At 49.4% G+C, this 13,012-nt stretch overlaps 2 long non-coding RNA genes across 2 annotated transcripts; both read right to left on the reverse strand.

The window, feature by feature from the left end:
* Positions 1 to 11,566: 11,566 nt before the first annotated feature.
* Positions 11,567 to 12,014, reverse strand: LOC125357860. The gene is made up of 3 exons (XR_007212243.1): positions 11,964 to 12,014; positions 11,829 to 11,861; positions 11,567 to 11,689 (listed from the first exon to the last, which is right to left on the reverse strand). It is a non-coding gene; the product is annotated as an uncharacterized LOC125357860 (long non-coding RNA).
* LOC125357861 lies at positions 12,013 to 12,901 on the reverse strand. The gene is made up of 3 exons (XR_007212244.1): positions 12,838 to 12,901; positions 12,224 to 12,293; positions 12,013 to 12,045 (listed from the first exon to the last, which is right to left on the reverse strand). It is a non-coding gene; the product is annotated as an uncharacterized LOC125357861 (long non-coding RNA).
* Positions 12,902 to 13,012: the final 111 nt, after the last annotated feature.

The following is a 13,012-nucleotide window of genomic DNA, read 5'->3' on the forward strand; positions in this document are numbered from 1 at the left end:
AAGGGGTAGCATGAGCACCATGCACTGTACTTACAGATTGACTCATTGAATTGAAACATCTTAATACAACTAAAGGTATTTTATTTGTCTAAGAAAGGGAATAAGCCATGGGAAAGAGATTTTGCTGTCAGAGAGAGAGAGAGAGAGAGTGTGGTCAAACGGAAAGCTCGAGAGGCATCCAAATCAAAATGATTCTTGCCTGCAGACGTAACGTCTCACAGTCTTTACTATGCACATGCATATTGATATTTCCACAAGAACAAGACAGAGGCTTTCCTTCGCATTCCACAGATGAATGTTGCCTACAACAGAGTCTTGAAATAGTGTTATTTTTCCAAATTAAGGAAATAAGAGGAGACGTGGGAGCCATCAGAGGTCACTGGACTCACACTCAAAGCCGGGCCTTCAGATAATTCCTTTCTTGCTGCCCTATCCCTAGACTTAGAAATAAATAATAAGCCGTGGCTAATAAAGAGTAGCTAAGTTCTTCACCGGTGTTATCTTCTATGGTCTTCGTTACAATCCTAAGGAAATACTTTATTATCTACTAATAATACTACTTACTATATCAGCTGTTTGATATTGGTCAATGGTAGTGCTAAGAAAATAAACAAGTGGGTGAATGAATGCAGTAACTCAAGAGAAGATACTGTGTACTATAGATAGAAGCAACTACCTCCATGAACACCTTCCCGGAAAGAGAAAGCCATAGGGAAAAGGGGTGTGTGTGGGGGGGGGGGATGTTGTAAGCTCTGCCATCAACACCCCAGATCCTGCAGCTACATACCCTCACTCCTCATGGCCAGCACAATTTGTGCACAGACGAGAAACGTCATGTAGGTCTCCCCCCATCTTCTCTTTCTGAGATTCCCTGATCAGAGCTGGAGATCACAGCCATCTTTGGCTGTGTGGAAATATCAACTCAAGTTCCCCACCTCATTGCCTCTTGTAAATTGCTCAAGTCTTTCTTGCCATCCCAGAAACTTATGCAATAGACTTCCTATTGTATTGCCACCCTTGTCCCTGTCTCACAGTGAGAAGCTGCAGGGCTGAACTCGGTGTCTGGACCGAATGTGCTGTGTACCTGTGGACATAGCATGCCCTCCCTCCCGCTGCGAGAAATGGTTGCCCTCAGCATTCCCGTGGTGACTGGCTCCTTCTACCCTTATGAGCTTCAGCACAGCACATTAAGGGAGTTGCGAGGACTGCCTACATTTTGTAACTCAGAAAATATCACACACACACACACACACACACACACGGATCAACTCGCTCCTTCCATGTGCAGCTTTGCACAGAGTTAGACCCCAAGGTAGCCCTGATCCAGAATCAACTTATCATCTCCATCCTTAGATGAAGAGCCAGACACTCAGAGGCCTTTAAAAATCCTGCAGAATGACACATTGGCAAATGGGTGGTAGAGACAGAATTGGAGTGAAGGGCTGTAAATCCATGTTGCACTCCCTACCCCCTGCCCCAAGCGCTTTGAGCCTCCCCAGCCACCGTTTAGTTGTTCTCAGAGGCAGGGAATAGGTATGCCTCTCTCTCGATGGCTGTAAGTGAGGACCAAAGAAGATCAGGGTCTGGGAAAGATCCCATAAACCTTCTGTCCTGATAAGAGTTGCCTATTTCCATCTTTTAACAAACCTACAGTGAGAAGTCTCTCTGGCAGGGAGCCATCTGTCGAATGGCTGGACCTTGGATTCGCTCACCTAATTTCTTAGGGCCTTGTTAAAGGTATGAGGTAATTTGTCTTTGTTAGTGAGAGCTTTAGTGATGAATTCAGTCTGTACCCTAATTAGCCCCAGGCCTGTCTGTCCCAGAGAGGACCTGTCCTATCTTAGCAAAACAGAGGCAACCGCTGAGGCTTGGGGAGGGGAGGTTGTCATTCTATGGAGTCAAGCTACTCTTCACACAAAGTGCTCGAATCAGCAAGTCTGTGGGGTTCCGGCTGCTTCCAAGAGTGTCTACTTTCCCTCGGAACAAAACCAGAGTAGCCGGCGTCAGTGCTGAGGCTGAGTGAAATGACAAATCCCAACGAATGGCTTTGCAGAGCTGCTGGTTTCCTGATTTGTGTTTCCACCTTTCTGCTTTGGCTTGACGAAACAAAGGGATGGACTTCTGAAGCGGATGGCGGGCACTTGTTATGCTAGCTGTTACTCCAAGAACATGCCTCCGCTTGATTTTCAAAGGGGTTTCGGAACATAAAGGCTAGGTGGCTGCCAGCTCAGCTCAAAATGACAGAAGGATTTGCTCAGAGGAGTTTATACTTTGCATTTGAAATCACGCTTTGTTCCTGCCCACAGAGGAAATGTGCTATCCATCCACCGGCTTAGATCATCATGCCAGTATGTAACCTTGGGCAATCTAAAGGACCTCCATTTAGGCTTTGCCATAAAGTTGATTGCTTTGGCTGGTTGCCAGCCACACGCCCGTCACCCTAGCTACTCAGGAGGCTGAGACCTGAGGATCATGGTTCAAAGCCAGCCAGGGCAGGAAAGACCATGAAATTCATCTCCAATGAATTGCCATAAAGCTGGAAGTATATTTGTGGCTCCAAGAGGTGAAGGGCTAGCCTTGAGCACAAAAGCTCAGGGACAGTGTCTAGGCCCTGAGTTCAAGCCCCAGGACTAGCACTCATACACAAAGTCAACTCCTATTTAAATTCTTCCATTTTGGCCATTCAGCAGTAAAACCTCTTTTCCTACTGTTGGAAGATAAATAGGTTTTATTAAAAATCCTATGGCCATCTAACTGCAGGGTGTGTGTGTGTGTGTGTGTGTGTGTGTGTGTGTGTGTGTGCGCACACATACACACATTGAGTTCCATGCCTTCCGTTTACATATTCTGAATCCCCAGTGCTTTCACCATGGTCCTCAGAGTCACTAATTTCCAGCTCCATGACGAAGGGGCCCCGTAGGGTCTCTGCAGGCTTCTAAACAGGCAGCATTTCTCTTTTATTCCCACTGAAACAATGTGCCCCACCCCGGAACCAGGACTCAGGACACAAGCAGGGGACCCACTGAGGGCCTATCCTGAAGGTTCTGGCCAAGACTATGGGAATGAAGTAATTTCATGGCAACCTCATGGAAGGGCCTCTGAAATGAAATGTCAGACATAGAAAGAAAATAAATAAATAAAACCAACACCCTCCTTGTCCAAGTGCCTTGGCATAAATGTCCTCTTGGATTCATAAATCCTATAAAGGCCTTCACGATCCGGTGTCAGGAGAAGATGATTCATGACTCCTCACCTCCTTGGTGACCAGATGGGACATTGCCAGGTATGACAATGCTGTTTCCCTGCTGTGTCTCCTCCCCCGCCCCTCCCCGCCCCCACAATCTCATCCCTGACACCAAACACTGACTTCTCTGATCCGCCTAGTGTATTCTGCTAGTCTGCCACAACAGCTCGCCTTAGTATTATCCCTCAAGACTTCCCATCTCTGAAGCCACCTGAAATTGACCCTGGTTTTATAGCACAGTTGTGGAAAGGAAAAGACATGGCCACAATTCTTCATCCAAAAGGTAGGGTTTCGTTTCTTTATTATTCAGATACGGGCCGGCCATGGCTGTGCCTCGGTTAATAGAACTTGTGTAATGCAAGTGCCTGTGTGTTTCACAGCTAGTAGAGGCCTCAAGATGAGGCCTCCCCGTGGCTCCCAAGCAGCCTGCGCCCCTCTTGAAATGCAGCCCCGAAACCATGATATATAGAAACCCCTCTATCCTGCCAGGGGAGGAGTCCAGACAGAAGAGAATCAATGTCTCCCCAAAATGAGAGGCCAGCTGGATCATGCCCCTTGGTCGAGCCCATCAGCAGAAGAAGCATCTGATGGAGCTCAACCGAACATTCAGGGTTTGAAGGGATGACGTGGGGTCGTTCATTAGGCAGCAACACTGAGCAGCTAAGTCCTATTCAGTCTTGTCAAATAAAACTTGTAAGAGGCTACTGGCATGGATGAGCGTCCTGCACCGGCTTCAACAGAGCAACCCGCCAGAGCTGGGTTGATTCCCTTCTGTGGGACTCCTTGGCGCCCTGCTCTTTCCCGTTTGGTTTATCGGGTTTCAGGCCCCAGGGTTGCTGTGCTTGTTTCCCCCACTGCATAGAAAGTTCGGTAAGGTGGACTAGAACCTGTCTCGACTATGTGGGAAGGATTTCTGCTTGTCAGGGAGTTTATCAGTCTTCTCTCCAGGAGAAGAACTCTTCAAGGAAGAGACCGTGCTGTTGAGGTTGGTTCTAGAATGAGGTATACTCTGCCTGTGTAGTGAATGGGTCTGGTTCAGAGACTCTGCCTCTGTGAATAAGCGTCGAGCTGAACAAAAACTGCCCCCTGCATAGGCACAGACAGGTGCAATGTTCCCTTTAACCTTTGCTTCTTTGACCTATAGAACGGGACGCATGTAAGCCATCAGCTGACGGTCTCGCTACGATGCTCAGCATAGTAACAGATTGTCCCATTTCTTTTGTAAGAATTCTCCAGGTGCCCGGACATATGTGCAAAATGTTGAAAAGCGACAACAGCAACATCAAACCAGTACAAGTAGGAGAGGTGTGACCGAAGCAAAGCAGAGAAAACGATTGTTTTCATAACTTGACTTGGAATCGTATTTTCATCAAAGCCACGTGGCAGTCATGTTGATTCACAGTGGTTCCGTGGCCTTCCGTAGCCCGCTGGAGGACTTCCGGGCCACAGCATCTGCTCCCATGTCACCTTAACCTGAGAGTGTGCACTTGACCTTACTAACATCCTACGTGACAAGCAGGGTGAGTTTTATTTAGCCCTGTCTTAAAATTTGTATTTATTCAACACTGTGACTACCAAAAAAACCCACACAAAACCAAAAAACCCTGTTATGCAATGCTCCTGAGAATTAGCATTCAGGCCAGAAGTCGACACTACATTCCACTTAACTAGAAGTTGCCTCTAGAAAAGTTTGTATTCAGCACTTGGCAGTATTGTTTAATCCAATGGTATTCCATTTGGAAAAAAAGAAACACAATTACAAGCGACCCCAAATTCCTTTCAGATAAACGAATATTCTTGTTGTTCTGAGGATGGGGGAGAAGCTGGGGCTATGGAAAAGAAGGGGTTTGGAAGCTCAGACACATTTGGAATAGTCTCTCTCTCTCTCTCTCTCTCTCTCTCTCTCTCTCTCTCTCTCTGTTGCTGGGGATCCAACCCACAGCTTCATGCATACTAGTTGGTAGTCTAAGTAACATCCCCAGGCCTAGGATTGGACTTCCTTCCTAAACACCCACATTACAAATTATGGCACCAACTAGTCAGTAAAGTAAAGCGTAAGGCAAAGGCAGAGGCAGAGGAGATTAGTGTATTAAACCACATATTGAGAGAGTGATGGGTTCATTTGACATGTAGATCCGTGCTCACCATTCCAGGCCCAGGGAAGCATGCACAGCAGCTTAGTTCTTTATTTACTTGTTTTCTACTGGCTACCATTAACTCTCCTCCAAATTTTTTATCCTGGAGGACCTTGAGGTCTAATAAATCCTGCCATCAAAATCTGTACTTAATGTGGGACGTTTCCTGTCATGGCTGAGATGTAAAAGGGAAGGCAGAAAAAATAAATAAGTAAACGGCTGTCTCTGGACCCTGAACTTTGGTGGCGCGGTAGCTTTGTCTTGGCATGAGCATTTTAGGTGGGATGGCGTGCACCTGCAAAGCATAGACTGGCATGCAGATGTCACCCACAGGGAGAGCCTCCGAGCCAGACCCTTTCTCCACCCAGGAGTGGAGCCTCTGCGCCCCCTGCTGGTCACACAGCATATGCCAGGAGGCAGTCAAGGTTGGCTGGAGCATCTCTAAGCCCATGCTGCCATCTGCTGGTCACTGTCACATTTCACAAACCTGTGGAATGCTCAATAATGCACTTAGGAGCCCGAAGGGGGTGGGAATAGAGGCGGGCGGGGGGGGGGGGGGGGGGCGGGGGCGGGGAGCTCAAGGGGCCTGAATCCTAAGTTTGCTCTGAGTGTGAAAGCTCAAAGAGAAAAGCAAGCAGTCAGCACAAATAATGCCCCGGTGGCTCCAAAATATCCTCCGGACCCATCCTCTTCTGTACAAATCCCCACGCCAGCTGAGGGGAGGAGGGGAGAGGAGAGGCATAGAGGAAAGGTTGGGCTGATGGGTATTAAGTCATAGGAGAAACAAGTCCCAGCGTCTGTTGTACTGCAGTGGCTACAGGTCACAGGCCATGAAGAAGCTATAACTCAAAGCTGGAAGTGGACAGAGTTCAGAAGAAAGCCTGACGCTGATTTTCAGGTCAACAGGGCTGAGCTTACATGGGTCCTTTCTTTGCCATAAGAAGCTCAGGTGTTGTAAACATTTCTCAAAGCCTCAGTGTCTCAGTTTCTTTGTGGCTAAGAGGGTGACAGGGCTGGTAAAATAAGCCTGGAACACAGCAAATGCTTTCCATTCGAATTCAGTTTCCACGCCTCCTTCCCAACAGACATAGAGTCACTCACTCATCCACCAGGCCCCTCTCTTCACACCCCAACCACTGCTCACATCTAGTCCGCACACTTGTTAGCCACTGCCTAAACTGCAGCGCACACTGAGCTTCCTGAGGTCTTCATAAAATGCCCCGAGCCGGCCAACAAGAGCAGGCCACCACCTCTTCATTCTGAATGCTAGAGTTCTGAAGATGGTTTTAAAGGAAAATAAACATTCTGGAAGAACGTCATCTGAGCATTCTGTATGTACGTTCACAGGAACTTCTGCGGAGATCTCTGTAGAGTGACCTGGGTATTTGCCTAGCACAGCAATGATTCGTGTTCACCACATGTTCATTCTGACCTGTGTTCAGAAGTTCCCCTGACCTCTTGGTTGATGACTTCAGGCTGTAGTTTCTTTTGAGGATCCTTGAAATACTGACCTTGCTAGACCCATTCATATGATTTTAAATATCTTCCCAGAAACTCATCCTTTAAACTTCATGAGAAAAAGTCCTTTTATGGCCACCCATGAAACCCTAAGGCCAATGAGAAGGAGAATGCAAAAGACAGAAAGAGGGCTGGGGATATAGCCTAGTGGCAAGAGTGCCTGCCTCGGATACACGAGGCCCTAGGTTCGATTCCCCAGCACCACATATACGGAAAACGGCCAGAAGCCGCGCTGTGGCTCAAGTGGCGGAGTGCTAGCCTTGAGCGGGAAGAAGCCAGGGACAGTGCTCAGGCCCTGAGTCCAAGGCCCAGGACTGGCCAAAAAAAAAAAAAAAAGACAGAAAGAAAATAATACATGCTATATTCTAAGGGAGAAAATAGAGTTGCTCATCCCAAACTTCATTTAAAAGGGGGTATTAGAAGTTTAGACACACATTTCAGGAATTTTAAACCAAAATTAGGGTTTAAAAACATTTTGTTTTACAATCTGAAAAGAAATAACCCCTCTCACAACTGATTGTTATATGAGCCAATCAGAGCCCATATGGCCCATGTAATACCTGCCACACTTTGGAGAAAGAGATCTCGGCAAATGATAGCTCATTCCCTTTTTACAGTTATCTAGTATTTCTAGCTGTGATCGAGGATGAACAGACGCATTTATCATTCCTATGGGAGTATAGACTTCTTAGTCCCTTCAATGAAGAAGAGGAAGGAAACTGACATCTTATTTTACCCAGAAGCTTTATTAAAACTTTATGGAAAATAGTATTTTAATTTTGCATTTGCAATGAGATAATTGGGAGGTCAGAAAGAAAGGTCATGTGTCTGGATTCACACTTCTGGACAGGAGAATCTTAGGCCGGAACCTGGCATTTCTTTTCTTAACTTTACCATAAGAATGGACTTCAAGAAAACAAAAGGAAAAAGGAAACATTCAGCAGCTCTTCCTTGGGATAGTTTATGGACTGTCACGTTTCAGCAACAGAACAAGCTGGTGGCCTTTTTATACCCCGCCTGGCTCCACCTAGTGTCCAATTCAATGGGTGGGGCAGGGCCCATCACTTGCATTTCTAGTAAGTTCCTAAATGATGTGGAGGTAGGGAGCTGGGCATCCCACACCCCTTTCCCCGAGCGAAGACTCAAGTCTTATCTCAGGGGTAGGTGGTTTGAGAGTAGATGATCAACCAGAAGGAAATTTAAATGCACAGATTCACATCTGGACACCATCCCAAACGGACTGAAATACGCTCTCCGCAGAAACCCGTGTGAAGACCTGGGATGGAGCAAACACCTGGGCCCTATTGCGGAGATGAACAACTGGTGTTCTTTAACTCAGTCTTTATCCAGCACCCTGTGGAAGAGCCGCCGTGTGGCTAAAATTTCTCCCCCTCCTGTGATGGGGACTGGTGGAAGTCTTAAAACGTGTGTTTTTTTCCTTTTAACCCTTATCTCATCCTAATCTCAAGACAGTACGTCTTTCAGGATACTTCTTTGTCCGGATGGATGGCTTTGTGGCTAAATATCCAACCCATAAGCAATTCTCTCTCACAAAAGAAACTTCTCTACTCTAGACCAGGAGGCTCCAAGGTATCCACTCTCTAGGAGAGCCACATTCAGGAGGGCTTGTAACTTCTGGGGAGTTTGCCAAAAGATACAGAAAGAAACAGCATAGAGACTCCCAGAGTGGTTTCAGGTGCTGACTGCGGTGCACGCGGGAGACAGAGGCCCATGGGAAGGCTGGGGCGGGCCTTCGGCTTTCCCACGAGTCAGTCCAAAGAGAACACGTGCAAAGCAAAGAAATGGTTCTTGGGACTGCGCTGTTGACCGTTTGGTTTTGCTGGGGTCCGGACAGTGAGGGGACTGAGTTTGGGATCAGTGGAAGGAAGAATTGGGGGCCAGATTACAAACAATGACCCAGGGAGGAGAAGCTTTGATAGAGCAAAGGTGGGAGGTCAGGCCTGAAAATGAGTGTCGAATTGTGAACAGAGAGATACACTGCAGTCAGTCTTTCTACAAAGGAGAAAAGGAGAGGCCTCAAAAGCACCTGATTTAACTATGACTGTAAGAGCAATGTTAACTAGAAAAGGCTGAATTCTTGTTTAAGAGTCCCTTCCTACGCCATCCTTCCTTAATTTCTTTCCTTCTGTGTCTTTCAAATGCATAGATTGCTTTCAAAAGCGAATAGCCTCTTGCAACCGTTCTGAGCCAGTAAAGCCCCTTACAGACCAAGAAACCATCTCTCTGAAATAAACTCTTCAAGGGTTTTTCACATCCCCAGCCCAAGGAGGGGTAGAAACTTACCTACAGCAGGTGACTTGCTTCAGAGCTGCCCTTTGTCATGTGGCTTTCCTTGGGATAAAGCAAACTCACACAGTTGCCCCAGTTTGGGGTGAATTATGTGTGACAGTGCCAAGTCTGCTTATTTCAGGACAAGTTACTGTGAGCACAGTGGGCTCAGATTGTGGGTTCTGTTTTTTGTTCTGCTATTTTTATTTTATTTATTTTTATTGTAAAGTTGATGTACAGAGGGGTTGCAGTTACACAGGTCAGGTAATGAGTGCATTTCTTTTTGAACAGTGTCACCTTTCCCCTCATTTCCTCCCCTCCCAACTTCCTTCCCCCACAAGTTGTATAGTTCACCTCAATATAGTGTCTAGTGAGTATCACTACTGGATTAGTCATCCTGTGTCCCACCATTTCTGTGCCCCCCCATTCTCCCCAAAACAGATAAACTTACATACAAGACAAAAAGTATGGAAATCAAAACCAGTGATAAAAGGGGGAGGGGGAACAGCACATAAAGTAAAAGGAAAAAAACTCTTGTTGGCATTTCTTGGAGTTCATTTTGATAAATATCATTTTATATGATAGCCATTGAGCCCTTGTGATCCTCTTCCAAGAACATCCTCCTTTGTTCTGTGTGAATGTTTAGAGTCCTGTTTCATTCATCATGTCCAAGTGTGATTGTCTTGTACTATCCATTGGATTTACTTGTAGACTTATAGGCATATTCTAATTATTACAAGTGAGGAAAACCATGCAGCCTATGCTTCTTTGGGGTTCACTTACTTTGCTTAATTTTTTCCCAAGTCTTTCTATTTCCTTACAAACGGAGCAATATCATTCTTTCTGATGAAAGCATAGAAATCTACTGTGTATATACACCACATTTTCTTGACCCAGTCATCCACTGAGGGGTATCTGGGTTGATTCTGTATCTTGGCTATGGTAAACAATGCTGCAATGAACAGTAAACAATGGTGCAATGATCATGGTTATGCTAGTGGCTTTGATGTGGCCTGGCTTGTGGTCAACTGGATAAGTGTTCAGGAGTAGAATTGGTGGGTTATAGGAAACTCTGTGTTTAGTCTTTTGCAGAACCTCCATAGGGCTTTCCAGAGTGGCTGAACAAATTTACATTCCCACAGTGTAATAGCATTCCCTTTTGGCCACATTCCTGCCTGAATCTGTTATTGTTAGTTTCCTTGATAATGGCCATTCTAACTGGGGTGAGATGGAATCTCAATGTTATTTTGATTTGCATTTCTTTTTATGGCCAGATGTTGAACATCTCTTTGGGTGTCTACTGGTCATTCTAACTTCTTCGTCTTCTGTGTTTGAATCTTCTTTGTTTTCTACTTTTCATAGAGAGGTTTCTTGGGTTAGTAGGGGATTTCAATTTCCCCAAGGTGGTCAGTCATACAAGGAACCAGAACTGAGTCATACACAAATAGGAACTGCCTGAGTTCCGGCCTAGGAGTTTCTGCTGGCAAGTTTTGTGTCTGCTATTATTTACTGAGCTAGTCTTTTCTCCCAATAGTGTGTCCTGACTAAGTTCTGATAGCAGAACCTAAGATTTTCTTCTACTTTCTCAGTGAGAAGGCCAGGGTAAATCATCGACAAATGCTAGCTGACTGGGAAGAGTGAAGTGGATTGGACCGCTATGGTGTGCATATCCCCCAAGTTTTCATGCTTCGAAACTCTCCCCATCACAAGGTAGCAAGAGGCAAGGACTTACTCTGACCAGTGTGAAGAGGTGGGGCCTCTCGGTGGAGATCCCACAATTGAATGCTGGTATGGCTGACACTAGAAGTGACACAGACCCTGTGTTTAGCCATGTGATGTCCTGTGTCACCACAAGATTGTTGCCAGCAGAGCACTAGCACCAGATGCGGCCTCTCAGACCTGCACATGGAGAGAGAGGGGAGCCAAAGCAAACCTTTCCTCTTTATAAAGCTCTCCAGCCTCGAGTACTTTGCTTTCCATTTAAAACCACAGTAAAGGAAATGAAGAGGGGTGGGGTGAGGGCCAGCTTGGGATGTTGTCTCAGTGTGCTGTGGGCTGGAGAAGGGGAAGGAGTTCAAGATCTTGAACATTCATTCCCTGCTTTGTTTCCTTAACCGTAAGGTGACAAAACGACCCGCTGCGTATTGTGTGGGGTTACAGGGATGGGAAAATACCTTGTGGTCGGTGGCAAAGGCCAACACAAGCTGTGTGAGCCTCGATCCTAAGGAAGCCCACGCCTCCCGGCCCCGCTCGGGCCACCCCAGGCCCGGGCGCCGCGGGCCTCGGGTCCCCACGGCCCTCCCCGCTCCCACGCCCCTCCTGTTCTTCACGTCGGGATCGAATCCCACCCCCAGCGGCGCGGGAGCACGGACTCGGAGCCTGGAAATCACGGCCTTTATTTCCCGGCGGGCGGGGAAGGCGGATCGCCGGCGGGCGTCAGGGCCAGCTCCACCGGCGGCTCCAGGAGCTCCTCGAGGCCGGCGCGGGGGCGCCGACGACCGGCCTGCGGGCAGCGGGGTCAGGCGGGGGGCCGGGGCCCGACCCGGGGGGCGCCCTGCCCCCCCCAGCCCTCCCTCCGGGGACACCCGCCCCCCCCGCCCGGGATCCCGCGCGTCTCGCCGTCCCGTCCCCGGGGCACCTACCTCCCCTCTGCGGACTCCGGCTCCCCGTGCAGCCTGTGGAGAAGCGCGGAGGGAAGACAGCGAGGGTCGAGGGGGGCTCGGAGGAAGCCACAGCGGCCTGGAGAACCCCCGGGAGGACGCGCCCTTCCTCCTCACCTGTCGGCGCCCGCAGGGGCGTCCCGCCCGTCCCAGTCCGCCGAGCTCTCCATCTCCTGCAGCCGAAGGCGCAGCCGCTGCCCTGCGGGGGCGGGGCGTCAGCGGGGCCCCGCCCCACCCGGGCGCGGGCCCCGCCTCCAGAGCGAGGGCCCCGCCCCCGACTCCTCCCGCCGCCCAACCCCGCTGCTCGGCGGGCGCTCTGGCCACGCCCCTCCGCTCCCGCCCGTCCCCAGACCCCGCGGGTCCCGCGCGCGCCTCACTCTCAGCCAGCAGGTGCTCCTGGCTCCGCTCCAGGGCCTCTATCTCCTGGGCCAGTCGCTGCTTCAGCACCTGTGAGGCAGAGGCTGCTGGGCTGTCCGTCCGTCTGTCTTGCTGGCTCCACCGCCCGCCCGCCCCCTTTGCCCCTTCTGGCAATCGCACGTCGGCGCATCCATTCAACTGTGAACTCAGGCGCCGCTTTTGCGGCGGCTCGGGGCTCCTCAGACTTTACCTCTCCCCACTTTCCTCATCCAAGGCTCCCCGTCTCGTCTGGGGCAGCTTCTGGGGAAACGCCGAAGCCACACCCGGCACCCACGCCCTGCACTGCTTCCCCTGCTCGGAGGCCTTCCTCAAGGGCCACAGCATCGCCCTAGCCTTTCTTGCCCAGTCTGGGCTTGCCTCCCCACGTCCCTAACCCCTGGGCCCTTTGGGCCACAGCTGCCTCTCCCCGCTGTAAACGAGGAAGGCTTCCTCGGGGCTCCATCTGCCACTGCGAGGGGACACTCTGAGCGCAGGAAGAAGGATCTTACAGTCAGCAAGCTGGGGGGGAGGGGCTGATTCAAGGCCAAAGGCGACCCGAAGGGGTCCCAGCGCTGACACGTGTAGAAGCGCTCACCTGTAACTCCCAGAGGTCCTTGTGCTGGCCCACCGTATCCTCCAGCGGTTCTCCCACATCCAACCTGGGGCCCCGCATCCGAGAAGGAAACATCACGTTTTAGAGCTGCACACAGCCCCTTAGGCCGGCCAAATCTGGGGTTCCTCATTCATGGGCCCCGCCCTCTTCAACCTCT

The sequence above is a fragment of the Perognathus longimembris genome, chromosome 10 (genome assembly GCF_023159225.1).
Source record: "Perognathus longimembris pacificus isolate PPM17 chromosome 10, ASM2315922v1, whole genome shotgun sequence".
In the NCBI taxonomy this organism is placed as follows: domain Eukaryota; kingdom Metazoa; phylum Chordata; class Mammalia; order Rodentia; family Heteromyidae; genus Perognathus; species Perognathus longimembris.